General features: G+C 46.0%; 1 long non-coding RNA gene across 3 annotated transcripts; it reads left to right on the top strand.

The window, feature by feature from the left end:
- The first annotated feature begins 208 nt into the window (after nt 1–208).
- LOC131353769 (uncharacterized) lies at nt 209–16,209 on the top strand. Of its 3 annotated transcripts, XR_009204665.1 has the most exons (5): nt 209–495; nt 11,448–13,585; nt 13,663–13,743; nt 13,950–14,696; nt 14,861–16,209. It is a non-coding gene; the product is annotated as an uncharacterized LOC131353769 (long non-coding RNA). The 3 variants fall into 3 exon arrangements; XR_009204664.1 differs by having other exon boundaries at nt 13,950–16,209; XR_009204666.1 differs by lacking the exon at nt 209–495 and adding an exon at nt 4,938–5,079 and having other exon boundaries at nt 13,950–16,209.
- The last annotated feature ends 924 nt before the right edge of the window (nt 16,210–17,133 follow it).

The following is a 17,133-nucleotide window of genomic DNA, read 5'->3' on the forward strand; positions in this document are numbered from 1 at the left end:
ACCGAATTGGACTTTATAACTGAGGTACATACCGAATTGAACTTTATAACTGAGGTACATACCGATCTGTGACTTTATAACTGAAGTACATACCGAACCGTGACTTTATAACTGAGGTACTGTAATGTCACAACATCATCCAGCCCACCAGAGGGAGCCCTCACCTGAATACTAACCCCTCTGGGTTCACTTCCTGGTAGCACTCTAGGATATAAGCAGCATGCTAACCAGCATTCTTTGCGAAGTAACATTGCCGTGTGACTTACCAAGCCTTGGATTACTCCCTTTCTTGTATGGACTATTGTGTATGGACTTTTGCCTGTTTATCCTCTCATTTACGAGTTTGGTTTACGTTTTGGTTTTGTCGTTGGTGTTATTTGGTTTTCCAGTTTTTTGACTTCTGCACTGCTAAAGGTTTACAAGTTGTTCCTGCTGTCTTCTTCAATAAATCTGCAAATGGATTCTATCCAACCTGCCTCTAACGAGTCATCACAGGTTACTTCGCCATCGGAGAATCCAACGGATTTACAGGCAGCAATATGGCGCCATGGGGTGATTATCCGTGCCTATCAAGCCGAAGTGGAGACGCTTAAAGCTACCAACCAGCAGCTACAACAACAAGCCCACCATGCTGCTACCACTTCGGCTCCCACACCGCAACCACACCATGAACTACCATGTTTCGCTCTCCCCGAAAAGTTTGATGGATCAGCCGACCGCTGCCGTGGTTTCCTCCGCCAATGTGACAACTTTTTCACCCGACAGGAGTGACTCTATCAGGTGCGCATTCATGCTCTCTCTGCTGACGGGTAAAGCATTAGCTTGGGCTTCAGCGTTGTGGGACTCAGACCCCCAAGTTAAGTCTTCAGCCAGCTATCTCACAGGGTTGATTCGCGAGGTGTTCGAGTACCCGGCTGGAGGCAAAGACATCTCAGTGCAACTACTGGAGCTACGTCAAGGGTCTGAATCAGCTGCAGAGTACGCCATTAAGTTCTGCACGCTTGCTGCACAGTCTGGCTGGAATTCTACGGCGTTGTTGGCAGTTTTCCGTGAGGGTTTAACTCCAGTACTTCAAGCAGAGATGGCCTGCAAGGACTCTAATGTCTCGTTATCACAGTATATCTCTACCACCATTAGACTGGATAACCTTCATCGTCAACATGGTCCGCCTCCTGCCCCCCCACTCAGTAACTCGCCAACGACATGAAATTCACAGCCTTGCTGAAGTCCCTGGACCTATGCAATTAGGCCGAACTTGCATCACGACCGAGGAACGTCAAAGACATTATCATCAGCAGCTCTGGTATTACTGCGGTGAACCAGGCCACCAAGTCTACCAGTGCCCCGAGAGGTCTACCACATCTCAGGTGGGGAAACTAGCCAAAGATTCCAAGGTTGTTCTGCCTGCCATGTTACGTTATGCTAATGAGCGTTTCCCCGTCTCAGCATTGATCGACTCAGGGGCAGCAGTCAACTTGATCGACAGCAGCCTAGTCCAAGACCTCCAGCTACCCACGCTTCCATGTATTCCTCCTCTGAAAATCACCGCCGTCAACAATCAGCCTATTGGGAAAGGCTTCCTCACACACCAAACCACAGCTTTAGACCTGGAGATCGGACTGTTTCACCATGAAAAGCTATCATTCTATGTCATCGTGTCACCTGCCAACCCCATTATCCTCGGCTTTCCCTGGCTGCAACAGCATGACCCTCATATATCCTGGAGAGAGGGGGAACTGAGACGCTGGTCGGATTTCTGCCTCAACACCTGCTTCCATAACCCTACACCTCGCCCATGTCTCACTACCTCCATTGAGAGTCCCATGGTCACAGCTACAGTGACATTACCTGTATTTAGCTGCATGAGCTGTATTTAGTAAAGAGAAAGCCACCAAACTCCCACTTCATTGTTCATATGACTGTGCCATTGAGCTACTGCCCAACGCCATGCCACCTAAGAACCGTATCTACCCTCTCTCACTTCCTGAAAAGAAAGCCATGGAGGAGTACATCGAGGAAGCCCTGGCAGCAGGGTACATTCGTCCATCCACCTCTCCAGCCGCTGCAGGCTTTTTCTTTGTGGAAAAGAAGGACGGGGGCCTACGTCCTTGTATAGATTACCGGGGACTGAACTCTATCACAGTGCCGTACCCTTACCCACTGCCTTTAGTCCCTGCTGCACTGGAACAACTACAAGGAGCCAAGTTTTACACTAAGTTGGATTTACTGAGTGCATACAACCTTGTACGGATAAGAGAGGGAGATGAATGGAAGACGGCCTTCCACACCACCCAGGGGCATTACGAATATTTAGTTATGCCATATGGACTCATTAACGCAACAGCAGTGTTCCAGTCGCTCATAAACGAGGTCTTCAGAGACATGCTGAATCGCTTTATCGCTTACATTGACGACATCTTGATCTACTCTGCTAATCTCACAGACCACATCAAGCACGTCTGTTCTGTACTCTCTCGGCTCCTAGAACACAATCTCTATGCCAAGCTAGAAAAATGTGAGTTCCATAGACAATCCACATCATTTCTGGGCTACATCATCTCGGAAGAAGGGGTTGGGATGGACCAGTCCAAAGTCACAGCTGTCACTTCCTGGCCAGAGCCCACCAGTATCAAAGATTTGCAGCACTTCTTGGGTTTTGCCAATTTCTACCGGAGATTTATCCGCAACTACAGCACCATAGCCGGGCCACTCACCTCCTTGCTGAAAGGAAAACCCAAGAAATTGGTATGTACTGACAAGGCGAGGGGGCATTCCAAAAGCTGAAACTAAGTTTTACTACCGCTCCTATACTTTGTCACCCTGATCCTGACCTCCCATTTGTTGTTGAGGTTGATGCATCGAGCTGTGGCATCGGCGCAGTGCTCTCCCAGCGCCAAGGAGACTCTGGAAAGTTACACCCCTGTGCTTACTTCTCCAGAAAACTTTTGGCCACCAAAGTGAACTATGACGTGGGGAATCGAGAATTATTGTCCATGAAGGCGGCCTTGGAGGAATGGCGGCATTGGCTGGAGGGGGCCCAACACCCGTTCCTAATTCTCACAGACCACAGAAACCTGGAATACCTCAGAGGGGCGAAATGCTTGAACCCACGCCAAGCCCGGTAGGCATTGTTCTTTACCCGATTCAAGTTTTCAGTTACTTATCGCCCTGGTTCCAAGAATGGTAAAGGTGATGCCCTATCTCGACAGTTTGAAACCCATGAGCAGCACACTCACCCTGAATCCATTCTTCCACCATCAGTTATTCTAGCCCCCATCCAGTGGAGCCTAATAGAGGAGATTCAGCAGACAAACACCAGAGAACCCCCTCCACCGACCTGTCCACCGTCAAAACTCTCTGTACCCACCGATCTGTGCCACCGTGTTTTATGCAGTGGACTCATGAGAGCCCTGGTTCTGGACACCCAGGCATTCGGCTCACCACCCAGTTACTCAGACACACGTTCTGGTGGCCATCACCCACAGCAGATGCAGAGGGGTTCGTCAAGGCCTGTATCACCTGTGCTCAATCCCGCACCAGCCACCAACTGCCAGAAGGGTTGCTGGAGCCCTTACCTATCCCACGTCGGCCCTGGTCCAACATATCTACAGATTTCCTCACAGACCTTCCTGAGTCCCAAGGGTATACTGCAGTCATGGTCATGATCGCTCACTTTTCCAAGGCCTGCAAACTTATCCCCATGAAGGGGCTGCCCACAGCCATGGAAACAGCCCAAGCCTTGTTCCTCCATGTGTTCCAGAACTACGGCCTCCCAGAAGACATTGTCTGTGATCGTGGGTCACAGTTTACTTCACGAGTCTGGCAGGCCTTCTGCTCACAACTGGGCATTAACATCAGCCTGAGCTCCGGATACCACCCCCAGTCTAATGGCCAAGCAGAACGGTTAAACCAAGAACTCAGGAGGTTTCTGAGGGCCTACTGTAGCAGAGAGCAACAGCGGTGGAGTGAGTTTCTCCCCTGGGCAGAGTATGCCCAGAACTCTCTGACACACTCCTCTACCGGACTTACACCCTTTCAATGTGTTCTAGGCTACCAGCCCCGTTGTTCCCGTAGTCCGGAGAGCCTTCAAATGTGGATGAGTGGTCAAGAAGGAGCCAGGAGGTCTGGGAACGGGCTCATGTGTGCCTCCAGAGAGCAGGGAGGAGACAACGGATTCAGGCTAACCGTCATCATCGTCCTCATCCTGCCTATAGAGTGGGTCAAAGAGTCTGGCTTTCCACCCGTAATCTCAAGCTGCAGCTCCCCTGTCGAAAGCTCAGTCCCCGGTTTATTGGCCCCTTTCGCATACTTCATGAAGTGAATCCAGTGGCATATCGCCTGGAACTGCCTGCTTCCTACCGCATCTCTCCCACGTTCCATGTGTCGCTGCTTAAACTGGTCAGAGAGACTCGCTCCGAGACCCACGAGACCATCGAACCTCCTCCTCCCCTAGACATTGATGGGGCACCAGCTTACCGGGTCCATGCCCTCCTGAACTCCCGTTGTGTCGGCCGCCAACTGCAGTATTTGGTGGACTGGGAGGGGTACGGCCCAGAGGAGTGTTGCTGGGTAGAATTTGCTGACATCCTTGATCCCTTCTTAATTGAGGAGTTCTGCCGCAACTTCCCTAACAGGCCTGGCCCACGTCCCAGAGGGCACCCACATCGACGAACACCAGGAGGTGTTCTTAGAGGGGGGGGTTCTGTAATGTCACAACATCATCCAGCCCACCAGAGGGAGCCCTCACCTGAATACTAACCCCTCTGGGTTCACTTCCTGGTAGCACGCTAGGATATAAGCAGCATGCTAACCAGCATTCTTTGCAAAGTAACGTTGCGGTGTGACTTACCAAGCCTTGGATTACTCCCTTTCTTGTATGGACTATTGTGTATGGACTTTTGCCTGTTTATCCTCTCATTTACGAGTTTTGGTTTACGTTTTGGTTTTGTCGCTAGTGTTATTTGGTTTTCTGGTTTTTTGACTTCTGCACTGCTAAAGGTTTATGAGTTGTTCCTGCTGTCTTCTTCAATAAATCTGCAAATGGATTCTATCCAACCTGCCTCTAATGAGTCATCACAGGTACATACCGAACTGTGACTTTATAACTGATCTACATACCGAATTGGACTTTATAAATGATCTACATACCGAATTGGACTTTATAACTGAGGTACATACTGAACCGTGACCTTATAGCTGAGGTACATACGGAACCATGACTTTATAACTGAGATACATACCGATCCATGACTTTATAACTGAGGTACATACCGAACCATGACTTTATACTTTATAACTTAGGAACATACAGAATTGGACTTTATAACTGAGGTAAATACCAAACCATGACTTTATATCTGAGGTACATTCTGAACTGTGACTTTATAACTGATCTACATACCAAATTGAACTTTATAACTGAGGTACATACTGAACCATGACTTTATAACTGATCTACATACCGAATTGAACTTTATAACTGAGGTACATACTGAACCGTGACTTTATAACTGAGGTACATACTGAACTGTGACTTTATAACTGATCTACATACCAAATTGAACTTTATAACTGAGGTACTTACCGAACCGTGACTTTATAACTGAGGTAAATACTGAACTTTGACTTTATAACTGATCTACATACCAAATTGGACATTATAACTGATGTACATACCGAACCGTGACTTTATAGCTGAGGTACATACTGAACCATGACTTTATAACTGAGGTACATACCGAATTGAACTTTATAACTGAGGTACAGAAAGCAAGGACTATTACATCGCCCGGATTGGCATTACCGGGGCCCCAACCTGGAGCCAGGCCTGGGGCTGGGGCACTTCCCGTAGGCCCACCACCCGCAGGAAGGAGCATAAGAGGCTGGTGCAATGTGTTTTGGGTAGCAATCATGGGCAGGGGCCTAGATGACCCAAACCCTGGTTGAAGAATCTGGCTCTTGGGACATGGAATGTCACTTCACTGGGGGGGAAGGAGCCTGAGCTGGTGGGGGAGGCTGAGCAGTACCGGCTAGAGATAGTCGGGCTTGCCTCCACGCACAGCCTGGGCTCTGGAACCCAACTCCTTGAGAGAGGTTGGACCCTCTACTACTCTGGAGTACCTCAAGGTGAGAGGCGGCGGGCTGGGGTGGGCTTGCTTATAGCCCCCGAGCTCAGCCGCCATGTGTTGGAGTTTTCCCCAGTAAATGAGAGGGTGGTTTCCCTGCGCCTTCAGGTGGGGGATAGGGGCCTCACTGCCTCAGCAGTGTGGAGTACCCAACCTTCTTGGAGACCCTACAAGGGGTGCTGGAAGGTGCCCCGACTGGGGACTCCATAGTTATACTGGGGGACTTCAACGCCCATGTGGGTAACAACAGTGTTACCTGGAGGGGCGTGATTGGGAGGAACAGCCCCCCTGATCTGAACTCAAGTGGTGTTCTGTTATTGGACTTCTGTGCTAGTCTCAGTCTGTCCATAACGAACACCATGTTCAAGCATAAGGGTGCCCATCAGTACACGTGGTACCAGGACACCTTAGGCCGGAGGTCGATGATCGACTTTGTGGTCGTGTCATCTGACCTTCGGCCATATGTCTTGGACACTAGGGTGAAGAGAGGGGCTGAGCTGTCAACTGATCAGCACATGATGGTGAGTTGGATCCGCTTGCAGAGGAGGATGCCGGACAGACTTGGCAGACCCAAACGTATTGTGGGGGTCTGTTGGGAAAGTCTGGCTGAACCCTCTGTTAGGGAGGTCTTCAACTCCCACCTCCGGGAGAGTTTCGACAAGATTCTGAGGGAGGTTGGGGATATTGAGTCTGAGTGGACCATGTTCTCCTCCTCCATTGTTGACGCAGCTACCAGGAGCTGTGGCTGTAAGGTCTCTGGTGCCTGTCGTGGCGGCAATCCCCAAACCCAGTGGTGGACACTGGAAGTAAGGGATGCTGTCAAGCTGAATACAGAGTCCTATCGAGCCTGGTTGGCTCGTGGGACTCCGGAGGCAGCTGATGAGTACCAGCAGGCCAAGCGAGCTGCAGCCCGGGTGGTTGTGGAAGCAAAAACTTGGGTCTGTGAGGAGTTCGGGGAGGCCATGGAGAAGGACTATTGGTCGGCCTCGGGGAAATTCTGGCAGACCATCCGACGCCTCAGAAGGGGTAAGCAGCTCTTTGCCAGCACTGTGTATGGTGCTGGTGGAGAGTTGCTGACCTTGACTGGGGATATTGTCAGAAGGTGGAAGGAATACTTCAAGGATCTCCTCAATCCTACTGACACACCTTCTGTAGAGGAAGCAGAGGCTGAGGACTCAGAGGTAGATTCATCCATTACCCAAGCTGAAGTCACTGAGGTAGTCCAGCAGCTCCTTGGTGGCAAGGCGCCAGGAGTGGATGAGATTTGCCCTGAGTACCTTAAGTCTCTGGATGTTGTGGGGCTGTCTTGGCTGACACGTCTCTGCAACATAGCATGGCAGTCAGGGACAGTGCCTCTGGACTGGGGTGGGGTGACCGGGGTGGTGGTCCCTCTTTTTAAGAAGGGGGATCAGAGGGTGTGTTCCAACTATAGGGGGATCACACTCCTCAGCCTCCCAGGGAAAGTCTATTCCAGGGTACTGGAGAGGAGAGTCAGTCCTTTAGTCGAACAATGGATTCAGGAGGAACAATGCGGGTTTCGTCCTAGTTGTGGGACACTGGACCAGCTCTATACCCTTCACAGGGTGCTTGAGGGTTCATGGGAGTTTGCCCAATCAGTCCACATGTGTTTTGTGGACTTGGAGAAGGCATTTGACTGAGTCCCTCGTGGCATCCTGTGAGAGGTGCTCTGGGAGTATGGGGTCCGTGGCCCTCTGTTAAGAGCTGTTCGGTCTCTGTATGACCGGAGCAGGAGCTTGGTTCGCATTGCCGGCTGTAATTCAGATCTGTTCCCAGTGCATGTTGGACTCCGACAGGGTTGTCCTTTGTCACCAGTTCTCTTCATTATTTTTATGGACAGAATTTCTAGGTGCAGCCAGGTGGTGGAGGGAGTCCGGTTTGGGGATCATAGGATTTCGTCTCTGCTTTTTGCAGATGACATTGTCCTGTTGGCTCCTTCGAGCCAGGACTTACAGCATGCGCTGGGGCAGTTCGCAGCCGAGTGCGAAGCGGATGGGATGAGGATCAGCACCTCCAAATCCGTGGCCATGGTTCTCGACCGGAAAAAGGTGGTTTGTCCCCTCCAGGTTGGAGGGGTGTTCCTTCCTCAAGTGGAGGAGTTTAAGTATCTCGGGGTTTTGTTTACAAGTGAGGGAAGGATGGAGCGTGAGATTGACAGACGGATTGGTGCAGCGGCAGCAGCAATGCGGTCTATGTACTTGTGGTGAAGAAGGAGCTGAGCCAAAAGGCGAAGCTCTCAATTTACCAGTCAATCTACGTTCCTACTCTTACTTATGGTCTCGAGCTTTGGGTCATGATCGAAAGGACAAGATCCCGGATACAGGCGACCGAAATGAGTTTTCTTCATATGGTGGCGGGGCGTTCCCTTAGAGATAGGGTAAGGAGCTCTGTCACCCGGGAGGAGCTCGGAGTAGAGCCGCTGCTCCTCTACATCGAAAGGGGCCAGTTGAGGTGGCTTGGGCATCTGTTTCGGATGCCTCCTGCACGTCTCCCAGGGGAGGTGTTCCGGGCATGCCCAACCGGGAAGAGACCCCGGGGAAGACCCAGGACACGCTGGAGGGATTATGTCTCTCGGCTGACCTGGGAACGCCTTGGAATTCCCCTGGAAGAGCTGGAGGAAGTGGCTAGGGAGAAGGAAGTCTGGGCATCCATGCTTAGACTGCTGCCCCCGCGACCCGGCTACGGATAAGCGGGAGACAATGAATGAATGAATGAATGAACTGAGGTACCTACCAATCCATGACTTTATAACTGAGGTACATACTGAACCACGACTTTATAATTGAGGTACATACCGAACTGTGACTTATCACTGATCTACATACCGAATTGAACTTTATAATTGAGGTACATACTGGACCATAACTTTATAACTGAGGTACATACCGAATTGGACTTTATAACTGAGGTAAATACCGAACCATGACTTCATATCTGAGGTACATACTGAACCATGACTTTATAACTGATCTACATACCGAATTGAACTTTATAACTGAGGTACATACTGAACCATGACTTTATAACTGAGGTACATACTGAACCATGACTTTATAACTGATCTACATACCGAATTGAACTTTATAACTGAGCTACATACTGAACCGTGACTTTATAACTGAGGTACATACTGAACCATGACTTTATAACTGAGGTACATACTGAATTGAACTTTATAAGTGAGGTACATACTGAACCATGACTTTATAACTGAGGTACATACCGAATTGGACTTCATAACTGAGGTAAATACCGAACCATGACTTCATATCTGAGGTACATACTGAACTGTGACTTTATAACTGATCCACATACTGAATTGAACTTTATAACTGAGGTACATACTGAACTTTGACTTTATAACTGATCTACATAGCAAATTGGACTTTATAACTGAGGTACATACTGAACCATGACTTTATAACTGAGGTACATACCGAATTGGACTTTATAAATGAGGTACATACCGAACTGTGACTTTATAATTGAGCTACATACCGATCTGTGACTTTATAACCGAGCTACATACCGAATTGGACTTTATAACTGAGGTACAAACTGAATTGGACTTTATAAATGAGGTACATCCCGAATTGGACTATATAACTGAGGTAAATACAGAACCGTGACTTTATAACTGAGGTACATACTGAACCATGACTTTATAACTGAGCTACATACCGAATTGGACTTTATAACCATCTTTAATCATATATATATATATATATATATATATATATATATATATATATATATATATATATATATATATATATATATATATATATATACACTATATTGCCAAAAGTATTCGCTCACCTGCTTGACTCACATATGAACTTAAGTGACATCCCATTCCTAATCCATAGGGTTCAATATGACGTCGGTCCACCCTTTGCAGCTATAACAGCTTCAACTCTTCTGGGAAGGCTGTCCACAAGGTTTAGGAGTGTGTTTATGGGAATTTTTCACCATTCTTCCAGAAGCGCATTTGTGAGGTCACACACTGATGTTGGACGAGAAGGCCTGGCTCTCAGTCTCCGCTCTAATTCATCCCAAAGGTGTTCTATCGGGTTGAGGTCAGGACTCTGTGCAGGCCAGTCAAGTTCATCCACACCAGACTCTGTCATCCATGTCTTTATGGACCTTGCTTTGTGCACTGGTGCACAGTCATGTTGGAAGAGGAAGGGGCCAGCTCCAAACTGTTCCCACAAAGTTGGGAGCATGGAATTGTCCAAAATGTCTTGGTATGCTGAAGCATTCAGAGTTCCTTTCACTGGAACTAAGGGACCAAGCCCAGCTCCTGAAAAACAATCCCACACCATAATCCCCCCTCCACCAAACTTTACACTTGGCACAATGCAGTCAGACAAGTACCATTCTCCTGGCAACCGCCAAACCCAGACTCGTCCATCAGATTGCCAGATGGAGAAGCACGATTGGTCACTCCAGAGAACGCGTCTCCACTGCTCTAGAGTCCAGTGGCGGCATGCTTTACACCACTGCATCTGACGCTTTGCATTGCACTTGGTGATGTATGGCTTGGATGCAGCTGCTCGGCCATGGAAACCCATTCCATGAAGCTCTCTGCGCACTGTTCTTGAGCTAATCTGAAGGCCACATGAAGTTTGGAGTTCTGTAGCGATTGACTCTGCAGAAAGTTGGCGACCCCTTCGCACTATGCACCTCAGCATCCGCTGACCCCACTCCGTCAGTTTACATGGCCTACCACTTCGTGGCTGAGTTGCTGTCGTTCCCAAACACTTTCACGTTCTTATAATACAGCTGACAGTTGACTGTGGAATATTTAGGAGCGAGGAAATTTCACGACTGGATTTGTTGTACAGGTGGCATCCTATCACAGTTCCACGCTGGAATTCACTGAGCTCCTGAGAGCGACCCATTCTTTCACAAATGTTTGTAAAAACAGTCTGCATGCCTAGGTGCTTGATTTTATACACCTGTGGCCATGGAAGTGATTGGAACACCTGATTCTGATTATTTGGATGGGTGAGCGAATACTTTTGGCAATATAGTGTATATAAAATCATATCTTATGTATATATTGTTTACATATGCAAATTACCATGGTATACAATACCTTCCTTATTGCACTCAGCTAAAATCATTTGCTCATTTGCACTCATTGTATTTACCTCCTTCACTGTATACTATTTATATATGTAAACTATTTTGCACTGCAAAAATGCACTTCTGATTAGATGCTTACTGTATTTCGCTGCATTTTACCACACGTGCAGTGACAATAAAGTTGAATCTAATCTAATATGTCCCGTTTCACAGGTGGAGAGGAGGAACCACCGTCCACCATTAGATTGTCAGTTATGACACAAGAAGGCTGGACCTAAAAGGCGGCATGATGATGATGATGATTGGGCTGAGTCGTTGTCTTCTTCTTTCGGCTTTTTCCTTCAGGGGTTGCCACAGTGAATTGTCTCTCTCCACCTATCCCTATCTTCTGCATCCTCAACACTTACACCCACTACCTTCATATCCTCATTTATTACATCCATATACCTCCTCTTTGGCCTTCCTCTTTGCCTCCTGCCTGGCAGCTCCATGTCCAACATTCTCCTACCGATCTACTCACCTCTGAACATGTCAAAAGGATCTTAATCTGGCCTCCCTAACTTTGTCCCCTGAACATCCAACATGAGCTGTCCCTCTCATGTACTCGTTCCTAATCCTGTCCAGCCGTGTCCCTCCCAAAGAGAACCTCAACATCTTCAGCTCTGCTACCTCCAGCTCTGACTCCTGTCTCTTCCTCAGTGACACTGTCCTTTCTAATCTTATTTACATTCTGTTCCACAGAGTTCACAACTTTTACTCTTTTGTCCCTCTCATTTTCCTCATTCATCAGCTCTTCAAAGTACTCATTCCATCTCCTCTGTATGCTCTCCTCACTTGTGAGCACCTTTCCATCTCTATCCTTAATAACTCTTACCTGCTGCACATCCTTCCCATCTCAATCCCTCTGCCTAGCTAACCTGTACAAGTCCTTCTCTCCATCTCTAGTGTTTAACCTAGTGTAAAACTCGTCATATACCTTCTGCTTGGCCTTAGACACCTCCCTCTTCGCTCTGTACTGTAACTCCTTGTATTCCTATCTACTCTCTTCAGTCCTGTCCATTTCCCACTTCTTCTTGGCTAACCTCTTCCTCTGAATACTATCCTGAACTTCCTCATTCCACCACCAAGTCTCCTTATCATCTTTCCTCCTTCCAGATGACACACCCAGCACTTTTCTTCCTGTCTCCCTGATCACTTCTGCTGTAGTTTCCCAGTCATCTGGCAGCACTACCTGACCACCCAGAACCTGCCTCAACTTCTGTCTAAATTCCTCACAACATTCCTCCTTTTTTAGCTTCCACCACTTGGTTTTCTTCTCTATCTCTATCTTTGACCTCTCCTTCTTACAGACCATGAAAGTCATCCTACACACCACCATCCTATGCTGTCTGGCTACACTCTCTCTCACTACCACTTTACTGTCACTAATCTCTTTCAGATTGCCTGTGTGCTCCTAACTCCACTCTTGTAAGTCACCTCCATCTTCTGAAAATAAGTGTTAACCACAGCCATGTCCATCCTCTTAGCAAAGTCCACTACTCTCTGTCCTTCAAGGGTCCTTTCCTTAACTCCAAACTTGCACATCACCTCCTCATCACCTGTGTTCCCCTCACCAACATGTCCATTAAAATCTGCTCCTATCACTACTCTCACACCCATGGGAATAGTCTCTATTACCTCATCTTATTCACTCCAGAATCTCTCTTTCTCCTCTAACTCACAACCTACCTGTGGGGCATAACGACTAACATTCAACATCACCCCTTCAATCTCTAACTTCAGACTCATCACCCTGTCTGACACTCTCTTCATCTCCAGAACATTCCTCACAAACTCCTCCTTCAGGACCACACCTACCCCATTTCTCTTACTATCCACACCATAATAAAAGAGCTTGAATCCTGCTCCTATACTACGAGCCTTGCTACTCTTCCACCTGGTCTCCTGTACACACAGTATATCCACCTTCCTTCTCACCATCATATCAGCCAGCTCTCTACCTTTCCCTGTCATAGTACCAACATTAGTAGAGTTCCTATTCTCAGTCCTACACTCTTACCTTTCCTCTTCTCTCTCTGTCTGCACACTCTCCTCCCTCCTCTACTTCTTCGACCAACTGTAGCCCAGTTTCCACCTGCACCCTGTAGGTCAATGGCGCCGAATGACGGTCATTGTTAACCCAGGCCTCAACCGATTCGGTATGAAATTCAGAGTACTGACGATTCGCATTATTAAATTTGGCAATGTTTTATGCCGGATGCCCTTCCTGATGCAACCCTTTCTATTTATCCGGGTTTGAGACCGGCACAGAAGTCACTGGACTGTGACCCCCATGGCTAGATTTGATTGGGGTGAGTCCAGGCATTAAACACAAGTGAAGTGTTCTGAATATTTAGTATTTTTACTGTACCAATGTCATCTTTCTTAGATGGAGAGGAGTGAAACGTCACTTCCACAAGATCCCCTATTAAGGGGCTAAAAAAGACAACTACAAGATTATGCAAAGATAGTAAGATGAATTCCTGTAAAATTATTAAACCTGTTTCTATTTTTCCATGATAGAAACAAGATTATCTGGCAACAGAACAACTAGATTCAAGATATATTAATTTATTTTTATGGAATTTAGCAACTATAAATGAAGATATTTTCACTTGCTGTTATTCTTGGAATAACATAAAAATGGTAAACCTATCCTTGATTTCTGATTTACAGATGTACGAAAAATACAACTGAACAGGAGAGGTGTGCAGTTCTGCAAAGCATGGCCAGGGTGGCAGCAAAAAAGACTGCCAGCTGTGCATTGGGAAAGAGTCTCCATTACTTGTGTGTGTGAGTGTGTGTGTGTGTGTGTGTGAGTAAAACCCTGAGAAGGACTGCTGTTATGAATTCTCCCACCTCGCACCAAGTGTTCCTGGGATTAGCTTCACCATGATCATGATGTCATAAATCAGATACTGAAAACACATTCACCCAATATTTAGCATTAGTGAGATTGTATCATGATAGCATTATGACAAATTATTAAATCAGTTTTTAGAATAATTATATACATTAAACCAATACATGCAAAACAACAGCTAGGCTATAAGACTCTATTCAATAAAATGAAAAGGCTTCATTTTAATGTCACACATCCAAAGCAGAAAGGAAGACCTCACAACACCTCTCTATATCTATTCATTCTTAATCATTACAGTTTACTTTTATTTTAAATAGTCACTCTGAAGTATGCTTTTCTTGCCATTTGGAGGATATTGATGTGTGTTGAATGAAAAACTAATCATTCATCTAAATCGTCTCCTGTTGTGTTTTAAGATGTGAGTCATAGCTGGGCTGTAATTGTCTCATTTTTCATGCAGACAAGCTCTGCCGTGGATCCTCTAGACATTTGAATAAAACCCTGTCTATGCCTGGTTCCTCTTTGAAATGCCCGGAAAATGTGTTCTTTTTATCTAATACGTGAGTTTTGATAATTACTTTAAACTCTGTACCAAAGGACAGATAAAACATGTTCGGATTGATTTTTCATAGTCAAATTGGTGTTCAGTTGCAATCAGATATTAAATGATTCTATACACTAATGATGTTCACAGCAGCAAAACTTTCATTCATTTATTCATCAGCAATTTGATCAAGTCTGAGGAAAGCCCCTCTCCCTCCCCATCATGACCATGTTCTACAGAGGGACCATCGAGATTGTCCTGAGTAGCTACATCACTGCCTGGTTTGGGCATTCCACTTTCTTGGATCACAAGACCCTGCAGCGGATAGTGAGGACAGCTGAGATCACCATCGGAGTCTCTCTTCTCTCTGTCATGGACATCTATAACACACCGAATCCCCCCGCCACCCCCACCCCCCACACACACATGCACCTCTTAAACACACTCTTAACCTTCATTCATTATACCAAAGCATTCAGGCCTCACAACCAGACTGTGTAACAGTTTCTTTCCTCAAGCCATCAGACTCCTTGAATGGCTGTGAGCATCAATGCGCAAAATACTTGCCTTTTCTTCTCTTTTGGCACGTAGAGCCATCCTATTAAAATGGAAGGATCCACTCCCACCCACACATATTCAATGGATTAGAGAAATTACGTCTTGTCTCTACCTTGAAAAGATTAGGTACTCATTAAGAGGATCCGAAAAAAAATTCTATAAGAAGTGGTGCTCTTTCATTGATTATGTTGACTGTTCTAGATAATTATTAGATATTAGATATTAATTAATTAATTAATTATCTTTTTTTTTTCTAAGAACGCCTGTAATTCTTATCAGATTTCATGGACAGCATGAGCACTACTCTAGGGTTTTGTTGGTAAGGGCTGGGGGTTTGTTATGTGTTTTGTATATGTATATTGAAAATTAAAAAAAAAATATTAAAATCAAGACTTCTTGTCACGGTGTGACCTCGTGACTATAAGACTATACACTCCCATATCATATACATACATGATACATGTCACACTACACGGTCTTATGCCGGCACTGATTACATCAAAGTGGACTGTTGTAATGTGCATGTGGGTTAGTATGAGTATGATTATGATTAAGTTGTGTATGTGTACTTTGGTGTGTGATATTGTGTTATATTGTTATCATTTACAATTTATAAGCATCCATTTTTGGTGGCATTTATTGGTTATTTGTATGCGTCATGTGTATATGTTATGTTTATTCTGGTCTGTGTTTGTTGAGCATAGTAACTCTCTGACGTATGGGAGAGTACGTCACAGGAAAGGGAGGCGCATACCCTTTTTAAAAATGGCCGCGGGAGTGGTAGGTGTATGTAGAACGTGTTGGAACTGGCTTGTGTGTTTGCTTAAAAATCTACGACTGACTTCATGATTGCAGTGGGCAGTTTTGTTTTGTTTTGTTTTCGGGTACAGTGTTTATTTTCCATCTTCCCTCATGTTTGCTGTACATTACCACTGCACTTGTAAATAAAATCACCTTCGCTGAAACGTCCGGTTGTCCCGGCAGTAAATTGGACCGACCGCTCCGGCAATCTTTAACACTTCTTAATACCCAGAACTAGACTGAACTTTGTTTACATGTTTTTTTGCACATCACACTTCTTTCAGTCTGTCTGCATTGTCCTTGTCTTGCACTGTTTGCGCTCGGTTGCACATTATGAACTTTATGTGACTAGATCAACTTACTTAGCTCTTAGTCCTTATCTCTGTGTTGTTTTTAAAAAAGCACCATGGTCCTGAAGAAACCTAGTTTCATTTCAATATGTACTGCGTCAGCTATATATGGATGAAATGACACTGAAAGCTTCTTGACTTCTTGAAAAAAAAATTGTCCATGTCAGAGTCACAGCACTGGATCCAGAGCATGACCCAGGGACCAGGGAATACACATGCTGTACTGAATGCATCTCAGGACACCACAACAGGAAATGGTATTATGATATCGAACAAGATTTCTGCTGTAAGAGTGTCCACTAGAGTGCAGTGCTCAGTCATGTTACTGGAGTTGATTCCATCTTATCTTTGAACAAAGACTCATTCCTTACCACTAATCGAAGGACCAAAGTTTTTTTTTCCATTAAACACATGCAAAGATTTAGAACCTTTCCCAGATTATTGTGCTTCACCTTACAGATATGCACTTTAGCAGCTTTAACTTTGACCTCACACAGTGACTTAATGCACTGAGAACATCCAAACGTATTGCATCAGGCAATCACATGTAAGCCTGCAGATGCCTTTAGGAATCAACCACATAAACAATAACAACCTACAACAGACTGTAACAGACCACAAAATGCTGCATTACAAAGCAGAAATGTGCATTTCAGTCCTAGCTGCCTGGAGCAATGCTACCCACTGCAGTGCTCTGCCACCCTGGCTGGGGCTTAATAGAGCAAAATAATGTATTTGTCACTA

Source organism: Hemibagrus wyckioides, linkage group LG06 (assembly GCF_019097595.1).
Source record: "Hemibagrus wyckioides isolate EC202008001 linkage group LG06, SWU_Hwy_1.0, whole genome shotgun sequence".
NCBI lineage: Eukaryota > Metazoa > Chordata > Actinopteri > Siluriformes > Bagridae > Hemibagrus > Hemibagrus wyckioides.